Source organism: Myotis brandtii, unplaced genomic scaffold, assembly GCF_000412655.1.
Source record: "Myotis brandtii unplaced genomic scaffold, ASM41265v1 scaffold1563, whole genome shotgun sequence".
NCBI lineage: Eukaryota > Metazoa > Chordata > Mammalia > Chiroptera > Vespertilionidae > Myotis > Myotis brandtii.
This window is the reverse complement of record NW_005355679.1, coordinates 20,093-36,946: the sequence shown is the minus strand read 5'-3', so window position 1 is coordinate 36,946 and position 16,854 is coordinate 20,093. Positions and strand designations below refer to the sequence as shown.

Genomic DNA, 16,854 nt, shown 5'->3' with positions numbered 1-16,854 from the left:
CCGGCTGGCCGCAGCTGCAGGCGCCCGGGACTGCGGGGCGGGTGGCTTGTCCTTCTCCTGGGGTGGGTCACAGGCACAGGCGCAGCTGCTGGCATCCGGGACCATGGCTTCCCTCCCTCTGGCTGGCCACAGGCACCCAGGACAGGGGCCGGCTTTGCCCGGGCCGGCTGCTGCTGTAGGTTCCCGGGACTGCGGGGTGGGCGGCTTGTCCCTCTCCTGGGGTGGGTCATAGGCACAGGCGCAGCCACTGGCATCTGGGACCATGGGGCGGGCAGCTTGTCCCTCACCAGGGCCACAGCCTGGCTGTTCCCCATTCCTCTCTCATGAGCTCATTTGTTCCTGGCTGGTCCCCATTCCTCTCTCCCCAATGTTGAGTGCCTGAGCTGTTACAGCATGATGGCACGAGGGCGTGACAAGCATTTGCATATTAGCCCTTTATTATATAGGATTACCATATCCTATATAATAAAGGGCTAATATGCAAATTATCCCCTCAACCGGGAGTTTGACCAAGGGGTGGGGCCGGTCAGCCAACCACCTGTGGCCCCTCCCCCTGGCCAGCCCTGCCCCTGATCAGCCCCCTTCACCCCAATTGGGGCAGGCTGGTCAGACCCCACCCATACACGAATTTGTGTACCAGGCCTCTAGTCTATTTAATAAAGGATCTGTCTCTGTTATAGCCTTTATAATAAATATTTTAACAGGGACACATGGAGGCAGCACCCACATCGCTGTGGTCTTGGGAGCAGAGTTTCTGCAAGTACTCTTAAATATTTTGCATGTTGGAATTCCTGAGCCTTGCTTCAAACGTAACTAGAATAATATTTAGATCCAAATCCTTTTTATGTAGAAGAATTTATGTTCTTTTTTATAATCCTCAAACCAAGGATATATTTTTATTGATTTTGGAGAGAGAGGAAGGGGGAGAGAGAGAGAGAGAGAGGGAGAAAAAGAGAGAAACATTGATTGGTTACCTCCCATCTACACCCCTACCTGGGATCAAACCCACAACCTAGGTATGTGCCCTGACCAGGAATTGAACCGGCAACCTTTTGGTGCATGGGATAATGCTCCAACCAACTGAGCCACCCAGCCAGGGCAAAAGTATTTATGTTCTTGATTCACTGATTTATTGATTCATTGATTCTCCATTTACTACTTATTCTTGGCTTTTGCTTTAAAAATGAATGTAAATTAGAAGCCTGCAGGTTTACACTGGACAAAGACTGATGTTGAGGCCACTGGCAGTTGGAATTAAAGAGGCATTAAGGAAAAATTTATTCAAAGTTATGGGTTTATTAATATCCACTTGAAATATACAACCTCTTTAAGGCCTATTTCAAGGAAAGAAGTCATCATGTATTTCAGAACTATCAAGTTTCCTGTAACTGATGGGAGATAAACAGTTTGCACATGTGCCATAACATTTGAATTATGAAGACAGTGGGTGTATAGTATTGCCAGGTGGTGAATACTCATGAGCCAGCGCCTCTGAGCGCTGGAGCTGGGCTTTTTGTTCAGAAGTCCTCGTGACACACTGTGAGGACTCAGGGTGATGCAGGGGTTCTGGAGTTTCAGGGACCCCACGATCTGCGACCCACTGTGGGTCCTTGGCTTCCCACAGGAAAGAATTCAAAGGCAAACCAGCATAAAGTTTAAAGTGAAAGAGAGTTTATTAGTGAAGCAATGAGGCAGAGAGTGCCTACTCCTCAGACAGCAGCCCTTCCTTAGGGCGATGTAATTCTTTTATTGAGGTTCATTTAATCAAGGAGTAGGGCATTCAATAAGGGGGAGGAATATTCAGGAGTTTTCCAGAAAGGGGTGGGGACTTTTTGGAAGACCCCTGTCAACCATGTTGCGTCTTTAGATGGGCTTTCCATTTCTGATCCTGGTGTTGTAGGATATGTCATTTAGTATGCTAATGTATTACAACGAGTGAATAGTGAGGCTGGCCTTACCGCAGCGTGGAATTAGTCACCATGTTGGATCAAGTTGGTCTGCTGCCTGGTTTAAGTTATAAATCATGGTGTTAGGCCTTCCTGTCTCTATGATAGTTCTTGTAGCCCTTATTAGCTGTTTCACCACATACCCTACTTCAAGATCTCAATAATTTTACCACAAAGTGATTCTTTATCTTACCATTTCTATATGAGATCGTTGTATTTAATTATACATTTTTTAAAATATGTTTTTATTGACTTCAAAGAAAGGAAGGGGAAGGGAGAGGGAGAGAGAGATATAAATATCAATGATGAGAGAGCAACATTGATCAGCTGCTTTCTGCATACTCCTACTGGGGATTGAGCCTGAAACCTGGGCATGTGCCCTGGAATTGAACCGTGACCTCCTGGTTCATGGGTTGACACTCAACCACTGAGCAACACTGGCTGGGCTATACATTTTTTTTAGAGTTTGAGGTCAGTGAGGGCAAATTAGAACAACTGTTCATTTCAGTTAATTTTAGATATAAGTTAACAAACATCTCTAAAATAAAGCAAGTTAGAATTTTCTTCTTAATTTAAAGTTTTATTAATATAAGACATAATGCTGTTCTAGGAAAGCAATTTATTTGTAATTTTTATAGTCTTATTTTAAAAAGTGATTAAAATAATAAAGAAAGGTAATATGGAAATATTTGGGAGGTAATTGTTAAACAAAATCAGTATTTTTATAGATATAAACGAAAAATTTCTTCTTCTTCCTAATAAAATCATTCAGCAAAGTGCCAGATACCTGTTTGTTTTTCTTTGTCCCCTCTTTACTTCTGTGTGACAAAATTCTAGATCCAGGAGGAACGTTTTATCATTTGGTTTAATCTTGTTTTCTAGAATAGATGTTGCCCAGAGCTGGGACTTCCAATGAGTGGTCAAGGCTATCCCAGAGACTTATAAAAAGTAAGTGCTCCACAGAATCAAAATAAGGAAAAAACAAAGCAACCCACAATCCCAGTGGTCAGAGATGAGCACTATTAATACAATGGTTATGTTCTTCTGGAACCTTCTCTATGAATGTAGATGAATTACTGTTGGTTTATCTATTCATTTATTTCTTTCATTGATCTTTCTTCATGCTCCCCAATATATATGTGTGTCCATAAGGTCATTTTTCTACTTTTAAGACAATTGCTGTTTTCATGTACTCTGCTGTGCTCTCCCTCAGAGAAGGGATTTGAGAGAAGGTTGTCCCCAGATGTTCCCCTCACCCCTTCTTTACTATCTTAGGGGTGTTTGCCTATGAATGTGAACCTGCTTGGGAACTGCCAGTCCCTCCCATTCATATCTACAAATCTGCCTCGGGACTTTGGGAGACAGAAAAGTGGCTCCTGCTTCAGAAGGTTGGAATGCCGAGACATGGCACTCTCAAGGAAAGGGTTGTTTACCCGTTTGTGAACAATTTGTAGAGGAGAGTCCGTCACCAGCCTTGTGTGTAGTGGCTGTTATTCTTTCTGTCCAGGCAATTTTGTGTCTGGTCCTGCCTGTGAATTGCAGTGCTCCATGGTGCTCGCCAGCACCCCAAGAATAAAAGATTTTGATGGGATTGCAGTCCTTTGTAGCTCTCTATGATTGCTTGTCTGCTTCTGTGGCTTCTAGTAGCTCTTTCTCTCACTTGAGTAAAAAGTTTCCCCTTCTGGTACTTCAAGTTTCTATTCTTTAAAAATAAAATAAAACAAAGGTTGGTCCTCTTCCTTTACTACCAAGAGAGAAAGGAGAGAGAGGTATATAGAGAGATAGAGAGAGAGAGAGTGAGAGAGAATCCCATTTAGTGTTTTAATTTTTTTAAATTTTAGAACCCTTCAGTTTCCTCAAGCCCATCTGTCTATTCTCTCTACTATGCCATTAGCTTTTAACATTTTTATGAAAAGATCTGGAAACCCCCCAAATCACTAGAACTCAGAGAATTGTCAACATACTTGTATACAAACGCTAACCAATCTCAACCAACTTCAAGTGAGCAGGACTAACACTTGTCTTTAAAGAAAAGCTATTTCAACTATTTGCCAAAGCATAGATCTGTGAGTATTTTTATTTGCCATCTTCACAGACACCATATTCTTAAAGTCATTCACCTACTGGAAGTAGTTTCAAGAAATTTATTCCCCCATGGGGAATGAAAGTTATGAAAAATTTAGATGGCACATTTTAACTACTGAATATTAATGCAACCTTTCCCAACTACTAATAAAATAATCAAATCCCTACTTGTGAATAAATTAGAAAGTCAGACCAGACTGTTTCACGCGCATCAGTAGTTTTCCACTGTGGCATTCATGTTCACGTTAGGATTTGGACAGGATTGTGATGGGACTGACAAAAGCAGAACTATATACTTTGTAAATGCACATGAGTGTGCCCATTTTTGGCTTCATGAGAATTGATTGCATTTGAGATGAATGAGTTCAGAGTCCTCAATTCCATGTGTAACATACACCATTATGGGGTATTACTCCCCATCAAAAGTTTTAATTAAGCTGATGAAATTAAGTTGACTACGTTGACTTATCTATAACTTGTCATATGTCATAAGTTGGGTGTCCCAGGAAGTGGAATGAAATTATGATGATTCCATAAAGACTAGCAGTTTAGGAAATAAGGAATCAGTAATTTTGTTTGTTTGTTTTTTTTGTTAATCCTTACCAGAAGATATTTTTCCTAATCCTCACCAGAGGATATTTTTCCATTGCTTTTTTTTTTTGAGAGAGAGAGAGAGAGGGGTGGGGGTAAGGGAGGGGTCAGAGACACACACAGAGAGAAGTATTGTTGTGAGAGAGATACATCAATTGGTTGCCTCCTGCACTCGCCCTGACCAAGGCCAGGGATCAAGCCTAAACTGAGGTATGTGCCCTTGACCAGAATTGGACCCCAGACCCTTCAGTTTGCAGGCTGATGCTCTATCCACTGAGCCAAACCAGCTAGGGTGGGAACCAGTATTTTAGTCACATGTCCATTAAAAATAAAGTTGGGCAATTGTCTGTGAGCCTCAGGTATTTTGGATGTATGAGTGTATATGAGTGTGTGTGTCTGTGTATTTGTGTGTATGTTTATAAATAATGATACAAAGTAAGAGGTTTAGCATAGCTGAGGCACTGGGTGTGTTAGGAGCAGTGGTGGGAGATAGCACTGAACAAGTAGGTCAGATCATGAGGGACATTATATGTCATGCTAAAGAAACTGGAATTTATTTTTTAGGTACCAGGGAAATACTTATTCTTAAAATTTTAAATTAGAGATAACTTTAGACTTACATAGGAGTTGCAAAAATAGTACAAAGTTTTATATGCTTTTTACCCAGCTTCCTGTAATATCAATAACTTATACATTTATCAAAACTAGAAAATTCACATTGGTATAATACTAACAACTAAATTATAGACTTTATTCAGATTTTCCCCACTTTTCCTAATAATTGTTTTTCTGCTCCAATATTAGAAGAGATGTGGTATTTAATCCAGAATACCACATTGCATTTAGTTATAATAAGTCTTTAGCATTCTCTAATCTGTGACAGTTTTTCAACCTTTCTTCGTTTTTCCAAACCTCCACATATTTGAAAAGTTCTGGTCATGTATTTTGTAGAATGTGTCTTAACTTAGGTTTGCCTGAAGTTTCCTCATGATTAGATTGGGAAGAATACTACAGAAGTGATTTGCCCTTCTCAGTGGATCATATCAGGTGGTACTTATGGTTGAAATGCTTATTATTGGTGATGTTAACATCATTTACTTGTCTAAGGTGGTGCATGCCAGGTTTATCCACTGTAAAGTTATTTTTTGTGTGTGATTACTAAATATTTTGAGGAGGCATTCTTTGACATCATATAAAAATGTCCACTAATTTTAGCATTTACCCATGAATGTACCTAAGCCATTAATACTATAGTGTTCAAATGGTGATTTTTTTTATTTCCATCATTCTTTCTACATTTCTTAATTGGGAGTTCTTCTGTAAGGAAGAACCACTTAGCTATTTTGAGGAATGACAGGATCACTGTGATGCTAATAGATGTATGAGACATTGGAAGGAAGTAAGACTGGAGGCAGAGACACTACAAGTTAAGAGACTATTGAAATAATTTAGGAGAGATGACAAGGGCCTGAACTTAGGCCAGGACAATGTAGGGAGGTAACTAATATGAGAAATATTTAAGATGTAGAATCAAGAGGACATGGGGACTTATTAGATGTGAGCAAAGAAGGAAGGCAGCTGGTTTCTGTCACAGAGAGAAGTAATATTAGAGGAGTAATGGTTTGGAATAAGAGGGCTAAGACAAATTCAGCAATGGACATGCAGATCTGAGTCACTCCCATGGAACATCCATGGAGGATTGTCTCAGAAGTTAGGCATACCAAAGGCTGGAGCTTAGAGGAGAGGTCTGGCATAGAGATGTAGATCCTGTAAGTCAGTGGTTGGCAAACTGTGGCTCGCGAGCAACATGCGGCTCTTTGGCCCTTTGAGTGTGGCTCTTCCACAAAATACTGACTTCTGCGCATGGGCCATGAAGTTTCAATCGCACTGTACATGTGCACCCGCATGTGGTATTTTGTGGAAGAGCCACATTCAAGGGGCCAAAGAGCTGCATGTGGCTCGCGAGCCGCAGTTTGCCGACCACTGCTGTAAGTCATCAGTAGATAGGTGGGAGAAGGATCACAGAAATGCATAAAGTTGTCCAGGAAAATATGTAGAGATGGAGGAGTCATAGCAAGTTAAGGAACACCAACATAAAGGCAGAAAGAGGAAAAGAAACTCATGCAGAGAGAATGAAAATGTGCACCTAGAACAGCAGGAGGAAAACCAACATAGTGGGAAAATGCAAGCCACATGAGGAAAAGTCTCATGGAGCAGGGAATGTTCACAGCATCCAGGTTACAGAAAAGTCAAGTAAGAAAAAGACAGAAATAGATGCAACTGTTAATTTGTGACCTTAATCAGTGCAATTTCAACATAGTAGTGAGGGAGACCCCATAGATTCTTACTGGAAGTGAAGAAGGAGAGGCTATGCATATAAACAACACTTTCAGTGGCTTTGAGAGATCTGGGAAAGACATAGGATGGTAGGGTGGGAGGGGCATTCAATGTAGGAGATTACTATTATACTAGAGGCCCGATGCATGAAGATTCATGCAAGAATGGGCCTTCCTTCCCCTGGCTGCTGGCACCACCTTTGCTCTGGCCGGAGCCACCTTTTCACCTTCCCTCTGGCCCAGAGCCGCCTTTCTGCCTTTGCTTTGGCCTGGAGCTGCCTGTCCTCCTTCCCACGCTGCCCAGAGGCCTAAAGCGGCTGGGGCGGTGCTGAACGCCTGCGTCATCACCATGGTGACGATGCAAGCGTCCCGCCCTGCCCCTGGCCACTTGGCACCTGCATATGCAAATTAACCTGCCATCTTTGTTGGATTAATTTGCATACTCACTCCTGATAGGCTGGTGAGCATCACAAAGGTATGGTCAATTTGCATCTTTCTCCTTTATTAGTGTAGATACTCCCCCTTTTCATACTCATACACTATGGCTGTAAGTATATTTATTCTTTATATATTGGTACTGGAGGCCCGGTGCACGAAATTTGTGTATATTAACCTGCCATCTTTGTTGGATTAATTTGCATACTCACTCCTGATAGGCTGGTGAGCATCACAAAGGTATGGTCAATTTGCATCTTTCTCCTTTATTAGTGTAGATACTCCCCCTTTTCATACTCATACACTATGGCTGTAAGTATATTTATTCTTTATATATTGGTACTGGAGGCCCGGTGCACGAAATTTATGCATAGGGAGTGTCCCTCAGCCCGGCCTTCACCTTCTCCAATCTGGGACCCCTCAGGGGATGTCTGACTGCCATGGGATCAGGCCTAAACGACAGTTGGACATCCCTCTCACAATCCGGAACTGCTGGCTCCTAACTGCTCTCCTGCCTGTCTGCCTGATTGCCCCTAACTGCTTCTTTCTGCCAGACTGATGACCCCCTAACCACTCCCCTGCTGGCCTGATTGACGCCTAACTGCTCCCCTGCCAGTCCAATCGCCCCCAACTGCCCTCCCCTGCCGGCCTGGTCTCCCCTAACTGCCCTCCCCTGCTGGCCATCTTGTGGTGGCCATATTGTGATGACATTGCACGAGGGTGTCACATGAGGGTGTGACGTCACCTAGGCTTTTATTATATAGGATGGGTAATTCCCCTTCTTAAAATACATACACACACAAACACAAAATGTTATCTTACAGTATTCTAGATAATTCATCATTCCACTGTCAGTGAATGTGCTTCACCTGGCTGGCACAGAATCACCTACAAACATTTAATTATGCCTCAATTCAGCATGTTTGGATTGAGTATTTGGCCAAGGTCTCAGTGCTTTGCTTGGCCAGGATCCTGAATGACACGCAAGTCCCCAGCCTTACAAATGCTTCATCATCAGATGAACAGAGAGCAAGTAAAAGGAGAGGGGATAGTACAGCTTCAATCTATTTTATGATAAAAAAATTCAAAACATATGCCCTGTTCACAGAGGAGCAAGTGCGTTATCTAAGTATAACATTACTTTTACATAGAGGTCAAAATTTCCTCAGTAAACTAAATTACTTTCTTTACTCTATCTGGAACGAAAAATATTTCCCTCTAGAACATATTTCAAGCATGAGAAATTAATCCTGAAATACAAATCATTTGAGTGAAAAGTACAAGATATTCTGGAAGCTGAATTTGGCCTTGTAATTATTTATATTTATAAGGAAATTCTTTTCATTATAAATCAGTGAAATAATATTACAGAAAGTAAAAAAACAGAAAAGAGAACCACCACTAATCTCATTAACATAGTTACTACCCATTTTGAGTATTTGCTTATTTCTTTTTATATGCACTCATATTTTTACATAATTGCAATCATACAGAATATATAGTAATATCTTTGGCTTTTTCACTTGACTCATAAGCGTTGCTCTGAGTTGCTATGTAGTTTTTATAATTTTTCTTTTTTAAAATTTATCTATTTAATTATTTTTAAGAAAGAGAGAAAGGGAGAGAGAAAAAGAGAGAGAAATGTTGGTTTGTTGTTCCACTTAGTTGTTCATTCATTGGTTGCCTCTTGTATGTGCCTTGACAAGAGATTGAACCTACAACCTTGGTGTATTAGGACACTGTTCTAACCAAATGAGCAACCCAGCCAGGGCTATGATTTTTCTTTTTAATGGCTGCAGAATATTCCATAGAGTGAATGTGCTGTAAGTTAATTAAGCATTCCTCTACTGTAGGACCATTAGTTTGTTTCCAATTTATCACTATCATAAATAAGTCTGTATTAAAAATGTTGTATGCTATGGTTTTATTCCTATACTAGTGTCCCGGTGCACAGATTTGTGCACATTGAAAGGAAATTAATTAGAAGAAATATTTTAATATTGTTATTTGCCCTTTCTCTATAATAGAAGTGTCACCAAATTCATGATCAACAATGAAAGACCGAAACACATGCGTATGATTGGTGCCAGCAAGAGCTTTATATGTATCGCGCATGCGCAAGTCAAAGTTTATTTTTAAATTGCCAGTGTGCGTCATATGTACTGGCTGGCCAGTTGGTCAGATGGTCGGACAGATGGTCGGTCAGTCACTTAGCCTTTTATATACAGAGATTTTGCATTATTTCCTTAAGATACATTTTCGAAAGTGAAATTACTGAGTCAGAAGGGATGATGAACACTTAAGCTCTTCATAGAGAGTTTCATATTGTCTTTTAAAAGAATTTACTTATTACGATGTAAGAAACTAAAATTTTCCAAGTGGGTGGGGGATCCAAGAGGACAGAGCAGAGTCAAGTGGATGGGTCTTCCCACGTGGAAAATGGTGGAAGGGCACTGCAAGTTCTATTTAGGGATTTGCTGACGATAAAATCTAGTGAAACTAAAATTCTGCTGTGAACTTCAAGCCAGAAATGGAATTCCAAGTAGGAGGAACAAAAAGAAATAGGAAGTAAAAAAAAAAAAAGACCAAAAGTCTGATAGACACTTAAAGGGTTGATGAAACAGTGGGTTGGGAGAAGCCAAAAGGGGTATAAAGTACAAGGCAATCTGAGACCATAGGCTTGAAGCCTGTACTGATTATAAGCTATACATGTGTGGAACAGACACATTTGGAATGTTTCAGACACAAAATGACTCTGGACTTGGCAATAATCATAACTTATTTAGTTTTCACTCTCTGGTTGATACTGTCTTAAGTTTCTCATGAACTTTGTTATTTAATCATCATCACACATTAACAGGTGCTATTATTTTTTTTTTATTTTTTAAGCCTCACTCAAGATTATGTTTACTGATTTTAGAGAGAGAGGAAGGAAGAGAAATATTGAACCCACAACCTTTTTGGTGCATGGGATGACGCTCCAACCAACTGAACCACCTAGCTGGGGCTAACAGGTGCTATTATTGTTCCCATTTTCAGGTAAGAATGCCAAGGCTTAGAGATGAGCAGACAAGTGACTCCTAGGCTGACACAGTGGTCAGCTGTGTCAGGTGACCTGATGCTTTACACATTGCCCTACCATGCTCTCTATTCTCCTGGAGTCTCTACTTTTGTGAACATAGCCTGAGTACCTCATTCTGCATTTAATTTATATTTCTCTGGTTTCTAGTCATGTTTAATATTTGAATAAGACACTTTTAATATAAGAATTGTGAAGTGAATAATAGGGTTTTTATATATTTGATAAAATGTACTCACAGACATGGAGGTGAACATATTCTAAATTAGTATTGAGTCAGCACAGAACTAAGTGAAGGCATTCAAATTTTAGATTCAATAATGCTTGCTTAAGGCTGAGCTTCCTAGATTATGGCTATTATTTATTGTAAATATTCCACCTTTAGAAATAAAAGGTACACAGTTATGGTTTATTATTCCAGCATGCTGGCCACATTGTACATAAAACAGTTCTCTTCAAACATAACCATCCTATATAATAAAAGCCTAATATGCTGAGTGTCTGGTCGACCAGTCGGCTTTTCAACCAATCAAAGCATAATATGCTAATGAATGCTAAGGCCACTCAATTGCTCGCTATGACTTGCACTGACCACCAGGGGGCAGATGTTCCAACTGGTAGGTTAGCTTGCTGCTGGGGTCTGGCAGATTGGGACTGAGTGAGATGGGCCAGACACATCCTGGAGCCCTCCCTTGGTTCCTCCTTGGCTGACCAACCTCCTGCATTGTGGCAGATTGGGACTGAGTGAGATGGGCCAGACACATCTGGAGCCCTCCCTTGGTTCCTCCTCGGCTGGCCAACCTCCCGCATCGCTCCCCAGCCCCGATCGTGCACTGGTGAGGTCCCTCAGCCTGGCCTGCGCCCTCTCGCAATCTGGGATCCCTCAAGGGATGTTGGAGAGCCGCTTTCAGCCCGATCCTGCAGGCCAGGCTGAGGACCTCACCAGTGCACGAATTTGTGCACCGGGCCTCTAGTTATAGATAAGAAAATATTGTCCTTATAGTAGAGTGAGCTGAAGATGCAACCAGGCCCCGCTACATGAAGGCTATGGATATCTTGTGCAGAAATACCACACCCAAGCACTTAAGTCTCCATGTTCATCGTCATGCTTTCCAATAAAAGTTTTGAGGAAGATGATTCAGTGGCATAGGTAGTCTTTGGTTTTAAAATGCCATGCAATTTTTTTTTATCAAGTACTTTCCTTTATGAATCTATTGTGTTTAGATTAACATTAAAAGAACTTCCAGATCAACTTCTGCATGTGAGTAGTTTGGAAGCTGTCCCTCCTATTCTTACAAGAAAAAGCCAGACAAATTGAAAACCAATGAGTTTCCTTGGACTTATTGCTGAAATGAAGATGCAGAGAAAAAGACCACCTTGAAATCTGGAGACGGGTGCACCCAGAGAGTCACAGCTGAGAGCTGTTTACCTGGAGTGGCAGTTGCTGGAGCCATAAACTGGTAAGAACACTTCGCTGGTAATTTTGGAAAATTGCTTGATGTGGACTAGCATGACAGTGAGGAGCTCTTAGGGATTGCAGTCTTAGGCATCCCTTATCATTTCATGGATTGTAGCTCTAAGAACCTTACCAGGTTCTCATGGAGGATATCTGAGGAAGGTCTTGCAGTGCTGGCAGGGGACCATTGTGAAATATACCCACAATCTTCTTCATAACAAATACCTCCTCTCCAGAGGTACAGATTTTGCCAGGGCCTATCACACCTGGGAGGAACATATTTCCCCCACTCCACTCTCCTCTAGCCTTCCTGTCTCACCTAAAACATAGTGAACAGAAGTCAGGACTTCAAGGGAGTAGCCTGGAAATGCTGCAGCCGGGGAAGGTGGGATGGGAAGAAAGCTATATTGCTGGAGAAATACTTGTGAAGGTCACAGCACTGAGTCACAGGCCCACTGAAATATTGAGATTTAATAAGAATATTAAAGACCCCCCCTCCCCCACTTTACAACTACACCAAGAGGGTTTCAGTATAATAACAGTGATTACTGCTGAGAGAGCTGCAAGACACACACTTTCTCTGTGGAGGAGAACTTAGGGAAGCCTAAAGTCAAGAAGGGAGACCAAAACAAGGGGGAAGCCTCTGGCACCTACAGCTACAGCAAACATTCAGTGTAACTTGACTCCTACCAGTGACCATAAATCTCCACACGAAAGGTAAAATAAAATGGTTTTTATTACCAGCACGTCTATCTTCCAACATGAAATTACAAGCCACACTAAAAGGCAAAACAAAGCACACTTGGATGAGAAATACCATCCTTAGAAGCGAACTCAAATATGACACAGATTTTGGGATTACTAGGCAGGGCATTGAAAATAGCTGTGATTAATATGGGAAGGGCTCTAATATAAAAGGTAGACAACATGCAAGAACAGATGAGTAATGTAAGCAGAGAGTATGAGACTCTAAGAAAGAATCAGAAGGCAATGCTAGAGGACAAAGGCACTGTGATGGAGAGGAAGAACGCCTCGATGGGCTCATCAGCAGACTAGAATCTGCCAGAGAAAGAGTAGTGAGCTTGAACACAGGTGTTGTTCCCCCACCCCCTAAACTGAAATGTGAAGAGAAGAGAGCATGGAAAAAACAACAAACAGAAAAACGGAATAAAATGCCCAAGAACCGAGGGACGATATCAAGAGACATAGCATATGCATATAATTGGAACAGAAGGAGAAGAAACAGTAAACGGAACAGAAAAAATATTTGAGTAATGGCTGAGAATGTTTCATTTAAAAAAAAAATGACAGACCACACAACACAGATCCAGGAAGCTCAGAGAACACCAAACAGTTTAAATGACCAAACAAACAATAAATAAAATCAGCTGCCTCCTGCACATCCCCCACTGGGGATGTGCCCGCAACCCAGGTACATGTCCTTGACTGGAATCGAACCTGGACCCTTCAGTCTGCAGGCCGACGCTCTATCTGGTTTCGGCAAGAATGTTTCATTTTTTAAAAAATGACAGGGAAAAAATATTTGAGTAATGGCTGAGAATGTTTCATTTAAAAAAAAAATGACAGACCACACAACACAGATCCAGGAAGCTCAGAGAACACCAAACAGTTTAAATGACCAAACAAACAAATAAATAAACAAGAACCAACTCTCATCCAGCCATATTATATTCAAACTGTAAATAAGGAAAGACGGAGAGAAAATCTTGAAAGAAACTGGTGGTGCAACTGCACAAAAACCTGATTTTCTTTAATCTGGCCTTTTCTTTTGATCTCCCCCCCTCCCTTTTGATTTAAGCTGGCCTCACCCAACACCTTGATTCACCCCCTCCCTCTCCCTTGCTTAATCATTAAGTCCTCAGGATAACGAGGCTCTGAGTCATAGGCCCACTGAAATATTGAGATTTAATAAGAATATTAAAGACTTCCCCCGCTCCCCCCGCCCCAGCATCCAGCAGTTGTTGGAACAAGGTCTTGGGTCTATTGACAACAGAGACAGAGTTTTCAATCAAACTAAAGATAACATTTTGGCCTCAGTTGTATTTTAGCTCTAGACCCTGGAAAGTGGAATGATCCCACCGAGCGAGTCCTTTTGAATCAGACAGAACAACTCCATGACTGCAATCAGGACCAGATGCAATGACCAATTGCCTCCTACCCTAGCATCAACCAATCAGTATAGACCAACTTCTTTAGTCACCATGATTAATGATTTGTTTCCCTGTATAATCCATCCCCTGGAAGCTATTGGGGAGCCAGGTCTTTGGGCATTAGTTGTGACTCTGGGCATGGTGCCATCTCCTTAAATAATTTATCCTTACATTCTTTGCTGCAAACTCCTGTTTGTCTCAGGGGCTTTGGTGAGTGCAGGCAAACAGATCCCTTCAGTCCAGGAACAGTGGGTGGGCAGTGGTGGTGGGAAATCACCTACTTACAGAGAAATGAGGATAAGAATTATACTAGATTTTTAATCAGAAACGAAGCAAACAAGAATACTAGTAGAGTGAAATGAAATATTTAAGGTGTTGATCAAAAAATCTCTATAATTTTTTTAAAGATTTTTTATTGATTTTTCAGAGAGAGAGAGAGAGAGAGAGAAAGACAAACATTGATGCGAAAGTGAAACATTGACCAGGAAACGAACTGGCAACCTTTTGGTGCATGGGACGATGCCCAACCAACTGAGCCACACCAGGGCTCTAAGCTAGAATTCCATAACCAGTAAAATGTTCTTTCAGAAGTGGAGGAGAAATAAAGACTTTCTCAGAACAATAAAAATTGAGGAAACTCATCACCATCAAGCTGGCCCTGCAAGAAATGGAAATGATATTGGTCAGAAAGTTGGACCTACATAAAGAAAGAAAGAACATTTGCAAAGAAATAAATGAAGATAAAATAAAATAATTTATTTTCTTCTTTTTAATTTGTCTAAAAGATGACTGTTGAGGCAATGATAGTGCCAACATGTCGAGTGGATAGTTGGAATGAATGACAGCATTGTCTCAAGGGGCCAGAGAGGGAAATTGGGAATACTTTGTTATCAGATACAAAGAGGCATGGTGTTATTTGAGAGTAGATGTAGATTAGTTAAATATGTTTATTGAATACTTTAGGGCAAACAAAAAATTTAAAAAGAAGCATAATTGATACGCAGGAGAGAAAATAAAATTGAATCACACGAAATTCCAATTAACACCACAGAAAGCAGGAAAAGAAGGACACAAAAGAAACAAGGAACAAATGAAACCAATAGGTGACAGTAGCAAAGATAGTAGATATTAATACAAATAATCACTTTATTTTATTTTTTGATGTTATCAATCTAATTTATTGATTATGTCCTTAGTGAGGTGGAGGGAGGAAGAGCCACATCCTCCCACTGCAGACCCTTTGATCATCTTGACAGCCTCTGCTCTCCCTGGTCCCCTCAGCTCTGCCTTGGTTTCCCTCCCGAGAAGGGGAATGTTCTGCTGTCCTATGTGCCCTGAAACCTACACCCTGGAAATCCTCAGGGAGTTTCTCAGCTTCCCCCAAGGCACAGCCAGGGACAGAGAGGTGCACATCAAGACAAGCAAGGTGAGCTGGAGCAGGGGTAGGACAGACCAAAGTCCTTTAGAAGAGGAAGGAACCACACTATGGAGGGAAAATAGAGGACCCAGGGCAGTAGTTCAGGCCCCCAGGGGACACTGACTGTAGGACAGCAGTGAGTGGGAATGGGTGGGAGCACACCACAGCGGCTCCAGGCCCCTCGCCTGCCTCAGCCACTGAGAAAAGACGCTTGGAGGCCTTGTTCATTTCCTCCAAGAAGATGAAGGCGATGGTGTGGGGGCCCAAGCGGGCACAGTGCGGTGTAAAGCCCACCCACAGGCCGAGGAAGCCCTCTAGTGAAGACCTTCACCAGCACATCCAGCCTGTTTCTGTATTCCGGCTTTCCGTCAATCATTCACATGTTCTAGATCTTGACAATGTCCATGGGCATGGGGGCAGCAGCAGTGACCAGGCCACTGATCATGCTGGCACAGAAGTGGCACAGTATGTTGTCAGAGAAGTAGCCCGAAACCAGTCAGAACTGCTTGGATTGGGAGTAAGAGGCGAGCTGGCTGACAATGGCAGCCAGAGCCATGGTAGGGATGCAGCCCCTCCATAGTGTGGGGACCCCCCTCTTCCAGGGTGATTCACATCAGGGCATTAAGCACGCTTTTGTAGCCAGGGCTCTGGTCAGCTGGAAGCCGGCCACTGGCGAACATTCGGGTAAGAGTTACCTTGGTGGTGTTCCCACCGGTTGCACCTGCAGTCATGCTGGTCAGGGCCTTCAGCAGAAAGCCAGGGGTGCGCCATCAGCCCCAGCACAGATGCCAAGGCCAGTGTGGTGGGAGTGGCCTGGTGCAGGCGCTCAGCTGACAGCCGGTGTAAATGCCCCTCAGCCCTCCGCCTTCAGGAAGCTGGTGAGGCCATGGGAGCTGGTTTTGTACTCTCCCGTCTTGGCTCCTTCCCCGCTCAGCTGCATCTGGTTCTTCACCAGGTCCAGGGGTTGCACAAAAATTGTAGCTCCCATCCCGCCAGGCCCGCAAACAGGAACCTGACAGACTTAGGGTGGTATGGGGTTTTCATCCATCCTCTCCCCTGGGACTTGCTGTTGCTGCCATCACTGCTTGATGGCCCTCGACACCCCCAAATAATCACTTTAAATTTAGATGGACTCAATACATTAATCAAAAGACAGATGGAGAGTGTATTTTAACAAAAGACCCAATTGTGTGTTGTCCATAAGTAATCCACTTTACATACAGACTCAACTTAAAGATGGAAAGATGGAGACCTATGTTGGAAGACTCTTGTGAACATGTTTGCGGGTGTGGGGGGCAGTACACATGTTAGGAGGTCAGGACTCTCTAAAAGTCTTGT

The 16,854-nt window shown here is 42.2% G+C and overlaps 1 pseudogene; it reads right to left on the bottom strand.

Moving 5' to 3' along the window:
* Window positions 1–15,582: 15,582 nt before the first annotated feature.
* LOC102263876 lies at window positions 15,583–16,527 on the bottom strand (annotated as a pseudogene).
* Window positions 16,528–16,854: the final 327 nt, after the last annotated feature.